Source organism: Marmota monax, unplaced genomic scaffold, assembly GCF_021218885.2.
Source record: "Marmota monax isolate L192 unplaced genomic scaffold, Marmota_monax_Labrador192_F-V1.1 WCK01_AAM20220418_F8-fsc00001, whole genome shotgun sequence".
Taxonomy (NCBI): domain Eukaryota; kingdom Metazoa; phylum Chordata; class Mammalia; order Rodentia; family Sciuridae; genus Marmota; species Marmota monax.
The window spans coordinates 61,534,164-61,553,523 of NW_026693777.1; positions in this window are offsets into that span (position 1 = coordinate 61,534,164).

Below are 19,360 nucleotides of genomic sequence, written 5' to 3' on the forward strand. Positions count from 1 at the left end.
CTAGTCCAAGTGCCTCCCAGCTTCCAGAATTCCGCCGCTCACTAATTATCTCTGCATTTGTATCCAGGTTATTTCTAATACGGATACCACTTATTATAACCCTTTTCTTCTTAGATATCTCTTATATTTTACTATATTCAGGTACTATTAGAGTTCTTAAAAGTCATTTCCAAAGCATTTTGTATGAGATATGGTAGTTTTTCTTCAAGGTTGATCATAAAGACCCCTAAATATTTTCACTTTGGTCACTTCCTCAGAATATCTGATACACTTCATATTTCTAGGACATTATTCCTATGGGTAACTGTTAAGTCACCTTTAAGTGACCAATGCAGTATATTGCCATGTGATGCTGTCCACATGTAAACACAATATTTGTGTAGCATTGCCCCTTTTCTAATTACTAATGTGTTATAACCTGAAGCCAACTGGAGATTTATTAAATAATGATGATGGTGATGTTGATATGGAGAAAGAACATTAAGGTGATGTTGCCTTAGATACATTCTAGGTAACTCTAGTACCATCATGAGTATGACCAGGTATTTTTGGCCAAAGGAAGGTAGGATTCTTGGTCAAATTAATGTGGAAAATACTGAGTTAGACAATTTAAAGATGCCTCTTTAACATGGGACTTCTCAGAGCCTGTCATATGTTTTCATGCATGATATAGCATTTTCCAAATATTTTGTCCACAGATTACTTTTTGCTTATGGAGCAAATTTTTAAATCTCTTATGACTCACTTTATATGTAATAAACTTTGGAACAGGTGTTCTAAGTTTTATTAAGGATTTTTTTTTTTTTTTGGTTTTGGTGTTAGGGTTTTTTTGTTGTTGTTGTTGTTGTTTTCTATATTATAAAAATCTAGTCAGTCCCCAAGTTAGGACAACTGTGAAATGGCAATATTTATTAGAAATATTTATTAATCAACAAGAGGAAGAAAGGCCAAGTTCCTGCTTTATACCAACATGTTTTTTGACTGATATTCATTCAGAACTCTGAATAAAATCACTGAGAATTAAGTACAGCTTGTGTAGTTCTCAATAGTAGGGCCAGGAGGATGCCAGTGAACTGGGTCAGGGAGCATTTAGTGGGCCAGGATATTATAGGGAGGGTCTAGGAGGCCAAGTCCAAGAGATGAATGTGTGGGGAGGGGTCTTAAGCTGGGGTCTTAGGCTGGAGTCTTAAGCTTCTTACCCAAGGAGTTTATGTCATCATTCCCGAGAGACAAGATGTTAGAGGCCAAGAAAACCTGAGCTGTGAAGAGCTAGAAAGAGTGTGGACAGGATGAGGATGTTCAAGAATGTCAATGTGATTCAAATAAAGGGCTCAGGGGCTTGACATTATTAGGCTCTGGCTAAGAAACTTGGGATGGGTTTCCTGTTTTAAGTAAAAGTAACCAAATCAGGCAATAATTAACAAAACTTAAAACAAATCTAAAATAGAGCTATTACTGTATGGTAGAAAAGAAACTGAAAGATGTTGAAATAACAAATGATTTGCAGAAGTTTCACAAATAAGCTGCAGAGCTGCTAATAGTGAGATTGCAACTCCTGGATACTTAGTTCTACATTCTTGCTCATCTCTCATCTTCCTTTCACCCTTGTTTGTTGGGCATCCAAGGTGCAGTTGAACTTGCTGAACTAAGAGCCACATCCTTAGAGCCACTGACATTTACCTCTTCAACTACCAATGCAAAAGGGTTATAGTCAACACCCAGAATCCTCTACCTCCACCTCTACCAGAAACCTATGGAGATGCAGAAATGTTCCCTGGATTCTGCTATATGACCTTCATCAACAGAAGATCCGCCTATGTGAAAACACTAAAGTCACTTATGTATGACACAGACCAAATGTATCATGCGGCATAAAAACAAATTCTCTCTGTGTTAAGTGCTGTTTGGAGCAGTGCAACCAGACTGCAAGAAGCCGTAGCACCCTGCCGGAAAGCTGATGTGCAGGGATGCTTCCAGTAATGAGGCCCGAGGCAATTGTCCTTGGCATTGCACACAGCTGGCTGATTCTGCTTTAATATCTCTAGTAGCTGAACAGGCATTAGCTGGAGAGGACTGACTTCCTACCCTGCTTGCTATCCCTTAGTCACCTGGGCTTTGGTTAACATGGGCCTCTGAGATCTGGGCCCCTCAAAACCTCAACCCCATCTGAGACCACTGCATAATCTCTGGGCATCTCAGCAGACTCCAAATACATCACCCTGAAAGGCCATTCTGCTTCATTCTGTTGGCTTTTCCTGCCCAGAATGCTTCGATTTTTAAAATATGAGCCCCAACTGTAGCTCTGACCCTCTAAGCAGCATTCCCCACAATATATCCATGCTTCTGTTAGTACCTTTCACCCTTTCAATCATTAGATTGACAAAGCAAACTTGAAAGAAAAATTATTGATCACTTTTGGCGATATGCCTTGAAACATTTCTTTTGCTATTCCAGAGAGACAGCCAAAGCTGCAGGGTCACTTTGCATAATCAGTTGTACCTGGCTAATTTAGAAAGAGCTTCCTTCTCCCTCTGATTGTTCCTTAGGTTCACACTCTTATTACCATCCCTACCTTTAAAAAACAATAAAAGGTAAAAATAATAGAGCAAACAACTGAAGAAATTTTTAAAAACTACAAAGTGAATTCCCTCCATTGCACACCCCAGAATGACGCTTATCTCTTTAAAATTGCTCCATCTCTCTTAATCCATATACATCACATTTTACACAGTAATATTCATAATGTAAGAATAATTCTATATTACCATTTAATACTCTATCTTAAAATTTTTCTTCACACATAATTTTTCTTAATGCTCTGGCTACTTGATATTCCATAAAATTGATGTCACAATCACATTATTTCTAGAAGAGTCCATTTATTTTTACTAACCAACCTCACACTAGCTGCCCATAATTAAGGTAAATGCTATAGCATCTTATTCCTGAGTTGGATTCTCCAAATGAGAACATGAAAATGAAAACAAGTTGTATAAGAGGCAAGAGTCAGGGGCCAGGGGTTACAGATCAGAACTCAATAACTAAGAATTCTGGGCTGCCGTCTGTGGAGTCAGAGGTTAAGATTAACCAGAAGCCAGAAAAGGTGAAGGTGAGAGGCAGAAACATAGACCCAGGTGGTCAGAACAGGCTTCTGGAGTACACAGCTGACTCACCAAGGTACCACCATAGAGGAGAAACTCCTTCTCTTTAGTGGGCGCTGTGTGCTTTCTATCCGCCCATTTGTTTGAATCTCTGAGACCACCAGGCATAGTACTTGTGGCTGAGATGACTCTATGTATGTTTGCTCTGCCTTGACTAAAGCCTGAGTTAGAAAACTGGAATTGTAAGGATGTTCCCTGGATTGGCAAGATCAGGTCCAACCCATGAAATTTCCCCAAAAGATATGCCCCATCATGATCCCTGCTGAACAGGAAGACAAGGGAACCAGAGTCATATTGGATCGGGGAAGACACCAGATTCAAAAGTAGCCCAATGTCTGACTAGTTAAGACAAAACACACTCATCTAATTTCTCTTGAAGAATTTGTGCTGTTTGGAGATAGACAGGCCATTGTCAGTTAGTGAGATCTGAGCACAGAAGAATATCCATGGAATAGAGGGATCTGTCCACCATGATGCAGAAGATAGGATGAAGTTAGGAGGAAAGGGCAGGTAAATTGTGGTGAAATGAAAACAGAGCAGGCATCCTCATGAAAGAGTAAACCACAGAGGGGAAAAGCAATTCCCCAAAGATATCCTGGTTTATGCCTTTGCTATTGCTCACTTCAACCTTCCTTGGGGTGGCATACACATGTATCTTTACATTAAATCTCTTATTTTTTCCCTCCAAGATGCACCTGAGTGAATCTCTATTCCTTCCAACTAAAAGATCATAGAATCAAGGACCCGAAGGGTGAAATCTCAGTACAGAACAAATTCCTCAGAGATCCCTGTGTGGGGTTGCCTTAAGGTCATGTCTTCAACATGTAGGAAGTTTGGCAAGAAAAACCACAAGGGCTCATGGCCGCCTTTACAGGCAGTCAGACAATTAAACCAATTAAGGAATGAGGGACTGCATGCCTTTTGCCTTCAAGGTCAGGACTTGACTCACTAGATCCTTGGCAAATCTTGCAGTCTGAAGAGAGTAAGAAATCATCCCTGTGGATGACACACTTCTGAGCAGATGGTTAGTAAATCAAGGTCCTGATGTGAAATATTGATGCTTCTTAGCCGAGGAAGATGTAGGTGAAATATTACCAAGTTAATCATGTAGGGTAGGCCCCAGGAAGCCACTGGCCACTGTTCTTAAGGAAAAAGACAGTTCAATATGAGACAAGATCCTGATTGCAAGGAGTAGAAGCCATTAAACCAATGTAGAATCCCAGGCTAGGGTTTAGAAGGTAGTTGTGATCAAGGAGGCATTTGTGTTATGGACGTATTTGAACACGAGGTTCTTTATTTTGGCCAATGGAGTATGTATGTACCCTGAATAGGCATTCAAGAGAACACCTTTCCCAAGATTGGCATTGTTGGTTTGGTGTCACTAAACTCCCACTGATGACTATGAGTTCCTAAATGTGTCCATGGAATCTCAACATAGGCTCATCTGAGAACAGGGTTGAAGGAGCTATGATGGAACACAAGTCTGTGAATGTCAGCTGTAGGCTGTGGGCCAATCTATTGCCTTTTTGTATCCATCAAATGGGACTCATAATTACTATTCTGTCCCAGATGCTTTCTCCTTGGGTTTTTAAGCAAGAAAGTCCTTGCTAACTATTGTTGAAGAGACAGAAGGCAAATGTTGTGGTCTAGACTTGCAGAGACTATGCCTATGGGGACCCTGGCTGCCGGACCCCAGAGGTCACCCTCTAGCTGCTGTGCTCTAGAGATATCCCACAGTGCCCAGGGCCCTTCAGGTGCACTCAGCTAGTCTTCATCAGGTATTGTTTAGAAATGGCTATACTTAACGCTTTTCCATTTCTTTGTGGGGCATTTTAATAAACCATATTTCATTTCATCCTCCTGGCTTCCTTGTGAGGGATGTTTTTTTCTTTATTGAACAGAGGAAGAAACTGAGACTCTGAGATGTTGAGTAAGTTATCTAAGGTTGCACAGCATGCAAGTGGAATAGGTAAGATCTGAACCACTCATCAGAAATCAGTGTGCATGCTCTTCCCACACTCTCATCAGAACTCTGCCCTGTGCATTGCCATCATGGCACTTCTCCAGCAGCTAATGCGGGCTGCTGGGACAGCCTCTCTCACAGTTTGTCCTAGTTCAGTGCTTCCCAAACATCAAAGTGCATACAAATCACCTGGGGCTCTCGTTAAACTGCAGGTACTGATTCAGTAGGTCTGGAGTGGGGCCTAAGAGGCATGTGCCCAGGTGCTAGTGCTGCTGCTGGTTTGCTGACCACACTCTGAGTAGCAAAATGCTAGCTGACACCTAACACTTCCAAATTACTCACTGGATTATGAATAGAACCTTCTTGCAAACCTCAGTACCTTCCTTCTCCTACTAAGTACTTAGTGGCCAGATCTGCGAAGCAGTCCCAAGTAGCTCTTAATGAAATTAAAACCAGACTGACATTCCTAATACTCTCCAGCTGTTATCCAGTATGTGCCATTAGGGTAATTGTGTGGGAGAACTGAGAGTTAAAGCTAAAACAATAATCTAGCCAGGGTCTATTTAAAGCTGCAGGCAACACTTGATTAGTAAGGTAAGGAAATTTAAGGTGGAAATCATGGCGCGTAGGCAGTAGTGACAGCAATAATAGCAACACCAGTATCATTAGCTTGGATGTCTTTTATATTTTAAGTTGTGTATCTATTTTATGGGTAAATTCTTACAACAGTTCAGCAACATAGATATTATTGTTAATTTTTAGTTATTCATAGTCTATTTTCAGTGGTAAAATAGAGCCCAATCAAAGAATATCTAACATAGGATAAGAGGGCACAAGAGTATATGTGGGCACAAAAAGAAACTTCTGAGTACCAACAATATAGAGACAGGAACGTGGTTCTGGGTGAGCACAGAACTGTCCACCTGCAAGGGCTGAGCCATGCAAGGTCCTCAACCTTCTAGCAAAAGCAGTGAGATGGGGGGTGTGGCCAGTGGAACACTTCACAGTAATCATGTAATGGAAACAAACCAAACACTTTTCAAAGAAGGCACACCATTCTTAACATTCTTAGCTTGTGCAAAAGATATCTCCTATGGATTTCCATACAGAATCTATCATGTGCTGTGAAAATGACATTTTCAACAGTTATCTTTTTTAATTGCCTAAGATGTCTTTCAGGGATTATGTGTACAGTGGTCCTCAGTGGACGATGATACATCAAAAGCAAGCCTAATTCATACATGTTGTCCTTCTGGGCATCTGGACGCTCAGGTTTGACTCAGAAACTACATGCTGGACAGCTTGGAGAACTGGACAGGATGAGTGTCCTTTAAGAAACCATGGACTGGCCATCCCTCAGTTCCATATTCCTAAGCTAAGCTTTTGAAGATGCTAAGTAGCAGTGAGTTAGAGATTCTTCAACAGCAGGGAGTTTTGGTTGAGTGGAGACCCAAATGAGCTAACTGCAAACTGGGCACAGTTGCTTAACAAGGACACAACTTGAATAAAAGCCATCTCAGCTCTACTCTCAGATGACTGAGCTTCAGGGAATATTCTGGAAAGGAATAGGTCTCTGCTCCAAGAAATGCTCTTCTGAATCTAGGAAACCAAAATGAGTAAAGCCTTAAGTTATACTTCATATAGTAAGGATAAAATAGTTTTAGCCTGAAAATAAAAAGTTAAGACCATGTAACCAATCTTCACAATGGCTAAAACAAAATCTTAATGAAATGTCTATAGAATACTTATGTTTGAGCAATGTTAGTTTTTTTTTTTTTTTAGGAAAAAAATATTTGTGAAGCATATGCCATTCATTCATTTTTTGGGAGCCAGTAATATTTGGGAGCAGATGTCATGTACTAAGCATATGCTTGGGAACAAAATACAGAATCATATTCCCAGTCTGGGAGAGCCCATTGTCACATAACCAGCTAATCACACACACAAAAGATCTCCATGCCTGAGTATTAAGATCCTCCAGTTTTTTCAACTATTTAATGTTTCTCATCTGTTGGTACCATACAGGGGTGTGATGATAATGACACACAAATCAATACACCAATTATGAGAGGCACTAATGTTAGAAGGTAAATAACTGAGTCTATCTATGAGATAGAATTAGGGCTGTGGTCTAGGGCAGTATAAAAGAGGGTGGAAAGGGCCCGTGTGCCCAAGCAGGTGGTGTTCCAATGAGTCTTGTAGAATGAGAAGTTCTAAATATGGGTGCATTAAAGGGAAAGCATTTGGGTGCAAAACTTCTGGTGATGGAATTAGCATGCAAGTTAGAAGATAGTAACTAAATGGTCATATCTTAAAAGATTGGTATTTATGATACAGTTAACAGGTGAAAATATGCACCAAAATATTCAATTTCAGAATAATTGATCAATTTTTCTTCCTCTTTGCAATAATTATTTAGCAAGATCAGCTGTACCTTCCTTGTTTTATGTAATCAACCATATCCATCTGTAAGAGATGCATGACTTTCTCTATTAGATGGTAGGACACCTAATCCTTCTCTTTCAAAATCAACAGCAGAATTTTAAGAAACATTTAATACAGAGAGTGTTCCTCAAGTTCAAGCTGATTTATGCAGCTTTTCGGAACCTTTGTCTCCCACTAAGTAGTAGCTTCAGGATTTGAAACACCAGTTTGTACATAACCTTGGCCTTTGCATCCAGGCCCCTTGGGTTATTAGAGATGTGGTGGTCAACTCTGGAACAACCTTTATTTAAGTGAAGTATTTTCCTTGAGACTCAGAAGGGGAATGAATACGGAAAACTGAATGGGCACTTTTAGTCCTGCCCTGGAACACCAGTCTTAAGGAACACCTCACAGGTTCTTTTGACAAACATTTGACCCTATTCTACCAAACGCTACCCAAGTAAAAGTAATTACCTTGTACCATAATATACTATTGAAATGCCCAGTTTCCCTGTAAATTGCAAGGCCTGAGGCAGGAAAGTTTCCTGCCTATGAATCCTATCATTTTCTCATGAGATCAACTTTTGCTCCAGGATAAGTGTAGATTCCTTATTATTGACATTCCCTTGTAAAAAAACCTCTGCTCCTGACTCCTTCCATCTTATTCATCAGACAAGACTCCAGCTCTGAGTGAGTTTTGCCTGCTTTCTCTGAGCTTGGGTCCGAGCTGCTTGATGTGGATAGAGAAAATGCAATGGTGCTGTCTGGTTCACTTTAAATTCATGATCTCCAGCCTCAAATGGGTACTCAAAACTGCCCAGCAGGTCTTTGATATTTTTCTCTTGTTGCCTTACTTTTCTATTCTCTGAGAGGACTATTTTATATCTCCTCTTCTCTCCCGAAACCTCCTATATTCCTTCCTCTACTCTCAGATGATGACTTCTCATTTCATGGATAAAATTGAAAAATCATCTTCCCTTCACCAAACCTGCAATCTTCATCAGGGTCCATTTTCTCCTTCTTTTCTCTGGTTAAAATGGAAAAAAAAGTGCTCTCCAGCCCGTTTGACTAGTCCCTTCATTCACACCCTGGGCCTCCTTCACTAAAATACCGCTGAACCTCAGTTATTCCTCTTTCCACAAGATGGGTCCTTCTCATTCTTCCTGGATCAGTACCACCCATAAACACACGTGCTCTAGTTTCTCCCACATTTATTAAGAGGAAAACAAACCACAAACTCTCTCCTGACCCTGAATCTCTTCATGTTCCTCTCTTTTTTCTTGAGTTCATAGCCCAAGTTCTCAAAAAATAGAGTTGTCTGTGCACTGTCTTCACAATCACTTTTACCCCACTTCAATTTGGCTTTGCCCCCTGATACCCTTAGAGATTTTCCTGGATATGTGCAGGCCAAAGGTTCCAAAGACTTCCTGAATGCCAAATCTAATGAACAACTTTCAGACAGACCTCATGTTATTTCATGTCCCAGCAGGAGTTGATTGCCCTTCCCTTAGACTCTCTCTTCCAATCCCAGTGATACCAGTTCTCTTTTATCTGACCTCCAAATGCAAGTATTCTCAGGAATTAATCTTGAGTGCTTTTCTTTCTCCCTAAATAATCTTAACCAGTCCATTGACTGTTTTTCTAATTGATTTTCATTTTTATCAAGGGAGCATGTGCAGAGTGAAAATTGGCTAATAATATTGCTAAAAGTCTCTTGTTTGGGGTAGTATGGCCTTTTTGACAATATTAATTCTGCCTATCCAAGAACATGGGAGGTCTTTCCTTAGTCTTCTTCAATTACTTTTTTCAGTGTTCTATAGTCTTTATGGTAGAGGTCTTTCATCTCCTTGGCTAGATTAATTTCCAAGTATTTTTTTATTTGAAGTTGCTGTGAAAGGATGATTTTTCTGATTTCTTTCTCAGCTGAATTTTTGTTGGAGTATTAAAAAAAAGCTGTTGATTTATGAGTGTTGATCTCATATCCTGCTACTTTGCTGAATTCATTTACCAGCTCTAGAAGTCTTCTGATAGAATTTTTTTGGGGTCTACTAGATAGAGGATGATGTCATCAGCAAACAGTGATACTTTGACTTCTTCTTTTCTATTTGCATCCCTTTAATTTCCTTCTCTTACCCAATTGTTCTAGCTAGAGTTTAGAGAACTATATTGCAAAGAAGTGATGACAGTGAACAGCCTTGTCTTGTTGATTTTACAGGAAATGCTTTCAGTTTTTCTCCATTCAGAATGATGTTGGCTTTGGGTTTGTCATATGCAATCCCCATCAAAATACCAATGATTCCTCATAGAACTAGGGAAGAAAAACAGTCCTTAAATTCATTTAGAAGAATAATAGACCTAGAATAGCCAAAGCAATTCTGAGTAAGAGTGATGCAGGAAGCATATATATATATCTGATCTCAGATTATACTACAGAGCCACAGTAATAAAAGCAGTATGGTATTGCCATCAAAATAGACATTAAGATCAATGGAATCAAATAAAAGAGAGACAAACCCAAATATTCACAGCCATCTGATACTTGACAAAGGTACCAAAAGTATGTTGGAGAAAAGAATTTTTTTTAAACCAGTCTCTGAAAAACCGGACATTTGTACATAGAAAAAACAAAACTAGATTCCTATCTCACCCTGCACAAAAGTCAAATCAAAATGGACCAAAGATTTAGGAATTAGACCAGAAAACTTGCAAGTACTAGAAGAAAACAGAGTCTATATTCTATCATAAAGGTGCAGGGACTGACTTCCTCAACAAAACCCACAAAGCTTAAGAAATAAAACCAAGAATCAGTAACTGGGATGCCATCAAATTCAAAACCTTCTCCTCAGCAAAGGAAATGATAAAGAGAATGAAGAAAGAGCTTACAGAATGGGAGAAATTCTTTTTCAACTGCTCCTCTGACAGGCAATTAATGTCCAGAATATATAAAAAATAAAGAAAACCTCAACACCAAAAGAATAAAATAAAAATAACCCAATCAATAAATGGACAAGAGAACTAAACAGATGTTTCTCAAAAGAAGAAACACAAATGGCCAACAACAAATATATATGATGTTCAGCATCTCTAGCAATCAGGGAAATGTAAATCAAAACTATAGTAAGATTTCATCTCACTTTAATCAGAATGGCATTTATCTTGAACATATATAATATATGGTGGTGAGGACATGGGGGGAAAGGTACACTGATTCATTGTTGATGGGATCGCAAATTAGTATAACTGCTCTGGACAGCAATGTAGAAATTCCTCAAAAATCTAGGAATAGAATCACTATATGACTCAGCTATCCCACTCCTTGGTATTTAACCCAAAGAACTAAAAACAGCATACAATAGTGATATAGCCAGTTCAATGTGTATAGCAGTACAATTCACAATAGCCAGATTATTGAATCAGCCCAGATATCCTTCAATAGATGAATGTATTAAGAAAATATGGTATATATATACACAATGGAGTCTTATTCAGCCATAAAGAAGAATGGAATAATGGCACTTATGGTAAATGCATAGAAATGAAGAACATCATGCTAAATGAAATTAGCCAGACTCAGAAAATCAAGGGTCAAATGTTTTCTCTTATATGTGGAAGCTAGAGCAAGATAAGAGAAAGAAGTCAGTGAGGGAGGGAGATCAAATATCATAAATATACAGGGACATTCATTGGAGTAGAAAGTAGAGAAATAGAGGGTAGGGAGGAAGGATGGGAAAAGGGAGAAAATATGAATTGAATTTAACAAAATCATGTCATATGCATGAATAAAGTTACCAAAGGTAATTTGGCCTTTATGTATAAGGTACCAATCAAAAGTAAATAAATAAAGGTGTGAAAGGAAGATTAAAAGAGTAGAGGAAGAATGGTGGGGAGGAGAAATGGGAATTAAAATCAAATTACTTTCATGTATGATTTTCTCAAAGTGAACTCAACTACTTTATGTAACTATAATGATCTAAATTAAAACAAGGGCTTCTTTAGCAAAAAAAAAGTCAATTGCTATTATTATCTAAACATTGAATACATTGGATAATCTTAAGTTCCTTTTCTTTTCCTGGAGAGTCTACCCTTATCCTTCTCCCTTGGCTTCTCTCCAGCCTGGCTCTTTTGCACAACTGACATCCTGTGACACTTCCTTTCACTACTCCCTTGCGATATGCAGAGTCTTACCTGCATCATTTTCTCTTTCTTGATTTATTACCTTATTTTGCTGAAGGACATCCTGTAGTTGCTTTCTAAGAAAGAGTATATTCATTTGGATATTTTTATATGAAACGTATATTACTTCATCTCTTTGGTTTACAATAAAATTTTATATCAAATATCATGACCATCCAGAGTTTTGAAGCAGTATTCCATTTTTTTTCTAATTTTTACAGTTACTGTTGATAAGTCCAATGCTATCCTGACTCCTTCCACTTTGTAAGTGGTTATTTTCTTCTTTTCTGGAAGCTTTTAGGTTCTTCTGTCTCTGGGTTCTAAAATTTCATCATGGAATGTGCCATGTTGTAATGCTTTTTTTCATTCATTATGCTGAGTACTCAATTGTCTTTTTTTTTTAGCTAAACAAATGTGTCTTTTAATTTAGGGAATTTTTATAAAAATCAAATTAGCTGAATGTTTTCTTTCATCAAGTGTGTAAACATCTTTTCTTGCTTATCATCTATTATTATCTATTCTTTATTTGTTGTTATTCTATGATCTATGATATTGCCTCTATTTCATCTTCCAATTTTTCTATTGATTTTTAAAATGTTATTGGCAGGTTATAATAAAAGCATTCTTAGCTAGTCTTTGTTCCTTTTTAATTGTAACCCCTTCTTGTTTAAAAAATATCATAACATCTATTGCCACCTGAAGAATATTAATTATCATTTGATTTTGAGGATTCTCCCCACCCCGCTTTTTTGGATTTCTTTTGGTCTTCTCTTTCATATTGGAGATATTCCTAAAATGTCTGCTCTTCTTGCTTATATACTTGTAATTAAAAGAGAGTTAATGAAAGCTGATTGCAATCTCTGTGAGCTTGCTGAGGGTTGTCAACTGGTATATTTTATTGTAGATTGCACCAGCCAGACTGGTGTTCCTTCAGTTTCAGAAACCTGTCAAGAACTTTTCCATCTCAGGGGCTTTGGCCATCAGGATCTTTCTGAAATATACCCTTCATATTTCTCTGTCTCTCTCTTTCTCAGACACACACACACACACACACACACACACAGGCCTGAATCGCACATATCAATTAAATTACTGATTATATGTCACTTCTCCAGAGAGGCTTTTTCCGACTATCCTATCTAAGTAAAATAGTTCCCATTATTCTCTTACTCCTTCCTTTGTCTGGACAATGTATCACAATTTAATTTATGCAAATATGGACGGATATATTACATAATTATATATTTTCCTTGAGGTTTTCTCTTGTCTAACAACAAGCTGTATGTGGGCAAGGACCATTTCTATATTCTTCGAGGCTGTAAACTTTGGGCTTTGCATTCAAACATGGAATACTCAATCTATATTTATCTCATTAATAAATGACTGGATGGATGAGGGGATGGATGGGTGAATAGAAATTTAAATTTCTAATCAATCTCAACTACAAGTATCTCTGTAACCTTAGGCAAGTCCCAACATTTTGTTTTATTTAGCCTCTTGAGATTTAGATAGAATAACAGTGCTTATTCTACCTACAGAGGTATTTATAAGCACAAGTGAAGTAACAGATATAAAAGTGCTGAGTAAAAAGGTTTTATATAAATTTGAGGGACTATAAGGACTGAATGTGACTTATTCTTTCTTTTCTTATTTTTCTTCTTTCCATATTGAAACCTTAATTTAACACTTCAGAGATCATACCTTGGTAGCACCTTCTAAGTGGTGTTGTTATTAAGAGTTCTTTTTAGAACTAAATTAACTAAACTCTTCAATGTGATTAAAATCAGACATGCCTTATTCTGATTCCTGAGCAAATAACGTCATAAGAAGATTCTAGTCTATTCTAGTCCAAAGAAGGAAATTGGCAATAAAAACTTATGTTCAACTTTCAAGCACAAAGAAAGAAAAGAGAATAGAAACTCCAGTTCATGAATAAAGATTAAATTTTCCCTATACTTGTACCCTAATTGTTCTTTAAACTTTTCCCTAAACCAGTAAAAAACGATGATTTCTTTTTCCTGGTAAGTGTATAATAAAATTAGCATGCTTATTCTTTGCTGACAGAAATGTAAATTGATATAATCCTTCTGGAAAGTACTCTATAAATACATATAAAATGCCTTTGGGTATTTAGATCTTTTGGTACCAAAACTGTACTTTTGGGAAATTATCCTAAGGAAATAGTCCAATGGGGGGGTGGCGGGGACCCTATGTACTCTATCTCAAAAAAAAAAAAAATCAAGTATTTAAAAATGTAAACTATTAGAGAAACCATGCATTTACAATGATACATCAAAGATTAAGTGAACTTAGGGGTGTATTTGATAGAATAAAATCAAGATGATGAAAGCTACAGAGCAACATAGAGACATGTTCATGATACGGATTATAATGCCAAACTATATGTACACCATACTGCTGATTTCAAAATATTTCTTAAAAGGAGGTTTAGGTAGACATTTCCTCATCACAACTTCTGGAGCCTTAATTTTCAAAGTGTTGGCTGACCTGCAGTATTGGCATCACCTGGAAGTTGGTTAGAAATGATGGTTTGCGGCCCTAACTGTCCCACTAAATCCGAATCTGCACTGCATGCAGACTTGAGATGGTTTGTACATATATTATATCCTGAGAAACACTACTCTAGAAGAAAAATGATAGTGTTCTGTGTACAGCTCTCTACACAGCTATGAGACCAGGTGGTCCTTTGAAGAAGTTAGATTAGAAAAATAAGTCAGTGTGTTATCACAGGATCTCTTCCTGGATGACTCTACAACTCCTCTTTGCCTTCATTAAGGTTAGTTAAGGGTCTACTGAAAGATGATATCTATAAGGGCTTTTCCCCCCAAATATAGGGCTCATCATTCCATCTGTTAGGGTTTGAACTGAGCTATGTAACAACACTTTCATATTCTCTTCAAGTGGCTCTCCTGCATTGCACTGGGTTCCTGAAGCAAACTAAGACCCTACAGTATGCAAACCAACTAGCCAAAAGCCTATTCATGAGGTCAATAAGTAGTTTTGGGAGAGATGTTCTAGGGGTAACTGTAACTTGAACCCAAATTGTGAGGAGGGACATATTAGTTAAATCATATGACAATGTCATTTTTATAGGTCAAAAAATTGATTCCCATGACTTACTGTGGATACCAAAATCCACAGTTGCCCAAGTCCTTGTATAAAATGGCCTTGTACTGGATATAACTTAGTGCATGCTTAGCATGCACAAGACCCTGGGTTTAATCTCCAGCACAGCAAAAAAATAATAAGTAAAAATATGTAATGACCTTACATGACCTATGAAATCCTCCAATAAACATTAAATCATCTCTAGACTACTTATAATACATAACACAATATAAATGCTATCTAAATGATTGCCATACTATAGCATTTAGAAAATATTGACAGAAACAAAAGTCTGTATATATTTGATGCAGATGCATACCCCCCCACCCAAGAAATTTCCTATCTGTGGTTAGTTGGATCTATGAATATGTAACCCATGAATACAGATGACTTGTATCACCCACTCCATGTGCTTTGTCCTAATAGTAGTAAAAATAATAAACTTCACATCACAGCCTCATCACTCATTTATTGAACACTTACTATGTGTCAGAGTTCCTGTTGGGCAAATTGCAAATATAATTGTTCTAACTAATATCTAAACAACCTTATAAAATACATTTTTTGTTTCATATTTTTGTAGATAGAGAAATAGGAGCTCAAAAAAAGTTACATAAATTATCCAAGATTATTCCACAAACCAGGACTTCAGTTTCAAAATCCAGATTCATGACATTGAATCCTGCTGCCTTTTTAAGAATTGCTCTTTTTCAAGTTAAAGTCTAAAATCTAGATCTACAAATGCATTCTGTGGGATATCCTGGCTTACACTTGAGCCTGTACATTATGGCAAGCAAAAGGGTCTTAGACAGTCTTTGTCCATGGTTTCCCTTGGCCTCCTAGCATCTGTCTAGGAGGCCAGTGCCATCATGGCTGTTTAGAGGCTTTCATTGAAGAACCTCACTGAGTCCTGACCTTTCTGTGCCCTAAACCAGTAGTTCTCAGTGGTTTACAATCTTTAGCATGCACTAGAATCTGTGGAGAACTTGTTAAAACCAGATTACTAGGCATTACCTATAGAATTTCCAATTCCATAGCTCTGGGACTGGGTCCAATAATGTACATTTCAACCAAGATCCCAGATGTTGCTGATGCCTCTGAGTCAGGTGACCATGCTCTGGGGAACCGCTGTTCTATACCTGGACCACCCCATCTTCCAGCTCCTGTTGGAACTGACGTCCCTAGTCCACTGCTCCTCCCACTCCTGCTCACTGATAGTCTGAGAAGCTATTCTAACTGAATCAATACATGGGATGATAACAAATAATAACAACCACAATTAATTTAGTTAGTAGTAATAATAAGTAATAATAAATAGTCAAGGACATCTGCCACACATTTACATAATGAATCAATTGAGAAAGATATCAGGAAAGCAATTTCATTATAAAATATAATAAAACACCTAGGAATAAACCTAACTTCCACCATGCGACCAGCACACTGGTTTCATTAAAGAGGTTCGTGGCATAGAAGTTAACTAGTGAGATAGAAATAAAACACACTGACTCAGTTACCTTTTTCTATGACCAGGTCCGAGATGGCTCCCCCTCTGGCTCCCACCTCGAACCACCCGGTAGGGCAGCAGGGATTACTCAGGGCTAGCAGGAGAGAGAGAGAGGGAGCACGCCAGGGAGTAGCCAAGTTCCCCTTTTATTGGGGAACAAGAAATTCAGGGGAGAATTCCATCCAATGAAGGTTGAGGGGGGCAGCACTCCAAGGTCAGGGTCAGTGATTGGCCCCCGGGGTCAGTGGTCGGTCACACCCCCACAAGGACAGGCTCTCGCACCAGGAGAGGGTCGGGAAAGCTCCAACAAAGTTTAGCCAGAGTGCCTCAGACCCAAACCGGGAGTTGCCCAGTCACGTGTGAGAATGGCTCCCCACAGCTAACCAAGGAGGTGAAGGACCTCTACAATGAAAATTACAGAACAATAAATAAATAAATTGAAGAAGATACTAGAAAATGAACATACCTACCATGTTCAATCAAAGCAACCCTGAGCACAAAGAACAATCGTGGAGGCATCACAATACCTCATTTCAAATTATATTACAGAACCATAGTAACAAAAACATCATGGTACTGGCACAAAAATAGATATGTATACCGATAGAACAGAATAGAAAACACAGAAAAATCACACAGCTTCAATCATCTGATTCTTGACAAAGGTGCTAGAAACATACAATGGAGATAAAATGGCCTCTTTAACAAATGGTGCTGGGAAAACTGGATATTCATATGTAAAAGGCAGAAACTACATCCTTATATCTCACCCTGTACAAAAGTCAACTCAAAATAGATCTAAAGCCTAAATATAAAACTAGAAACTTTATAGCCATTAGAAGGAAAAATGGGGGAAACACTTCAACATACAGGCTCAGGCAAAAGCTTTCTGAATAAGACCCCTATAGTTCAGGAAACAAGAGAAAGAATCAATAAGTGGGATGCCACCAGATTCAAAAGCAAAAGAAAAAAAAAAAGTACAGTAAAGAGACAACTGACAGAATAGGAGAAGATCTTTGCCAGTTATTTTTCCAACAGAGGATTAGTATCCAGAAATATATTCTTTACATAAAGAACTCAAAAAACTCAATATCAAAATAACAACTCAATCATTAAATGGGCAGATGAAATGAATAGACACTTGTTAAAAGAAGTAGCAGAAATAGTAAAAAACTATATGAAAAAATGTTCAACATCTTTAGCTATCAGAGAAGCCAATCAAACTACACTGAAATTCCATCTCACTCTAGTATGACTGGCAATTAAGAATACAAACAACAATAAATGCTGGTGAGGATGTGGGGGGAAAGAACACTTATACAATGTTGGTGGGAATGTAAATTAATATGACTGCTGTGAAAATTGGTATAGAGGTTCCTCAAAAAGCTAAAAATAGAATTACCATATAACCCAGCTATACTACTCCTTGGCATTTATCCAAAAGAATTAAAATCAGCATATTTTAGAGATACATTCCTATTCAGGTTTATCACAACACAATTCACAATAGCCAAGTTATGAATCAGCCTAAGTGTTAGCAGATGAATGGATAATGTGATATATATATATATATATATATATATATATATATATATATATATATATATATTATACATATATATATGTTATATATAATATATATAATGTAGTTTCTTCAGCCATAAAGAAGAAAGAAATTATGTCATTTGTAGGAAAATGAATGGAACCGGAGATCATAATTTTGAGTAAAATAAGTCTGAAAGTCAGACTTACAATAAAAAGTGGTATGTATTTTTCTTTTATATGTAGAAGCTAAAGGGACAGAACAGGAGGGAAAAAGGATCTCATAAAAATCATTAAGGTTGAGAAAGATGATGGGGGAGAGAGGAAGGAAGGGAGGATAGGGGTATATTGGGGAGCCAAGTTGATCAAATTGCAAATCTTCTACAATGAAACCCACTGTTCTAATAATAATAATTTTTAGTATTATAATTGAGCTGAACTAATATTTTCAAAACATGCATGTTCTTTCATTTGCAGCCCACTGTGAGGGTAGATCTTACCTCAGGGAGATGCCCTGGTTATGTTTTTCCATTTTTAGGGGGAGGGTGCTAAATGACCTTGGGAAAGACCCTTCTTGTGTTCAAGATTCTCTTTCTTGCTCTTCTGGCTTTGCCACGGAAGTGCTCCGGATTGTGACTGAGCATGGAGCTGAGAGATAAGAAGCCTGTGTGGATGGTGACTTAATGGTGCACAGTGACTGAGTCCTGCAGTAGGTTAACTTTGGTGTTAACAGTTCAGCTCACATGTCACAGAGATGGGGTGGGAGCCTCTCAAAACCTCACCAAGAGTGGTGCCCTGGCATATGCTTCTCTCCTATATTCTTTCCCCTTTGGTTTCTCACAGTGGGAGTTCATTAAGTTGGCCTCATTTATTTGGACAGCCCTTGTCTCAAGCGCTGCAGTGATTTCTGATCACACCCTTGGCTTGGGCATTTCCATTTCTCCTCCTTGTTGCTTTGATGCCTGAAGCTTGTATTCTTTTATAAAAGGTTCTCATGCTTCCAGGTGAGAGATTTTTATTTTCTCCAGCTTCTCTTGTTTCTGAGGTACACCTGTATGTCAAATCACTTTATGTCTTATGATACCAAAAATTTTCATTCCACACACATTGATTCTCATATACAAGACACTATGTTAAGTACCAGGAAGGCAGCTGCATTTGACAAGCAATGTCTTCCCTAAATAATATTTTGTATTTTAAGAAAATCTAAGCATATTGGCATTGTAAATCTAGCCATTGAAAACGCCGATGGAATCTGAATTTTTTTTTCTGGTGTGATTTTATTGGAGCTAAATAGCAGTTATTAACATTTGAATCAGCCTACCCATAAGTGAAGTGGGAGTGCCAGAGCCAACCTGATGTTAGGGAAATTCTATTCTTTGCTGCTTTGATTGTGATATAGGCAATATAACTGTAAGAACCTGGCTCATATTAATTCAGATTATGTTTTTCATTGAAATT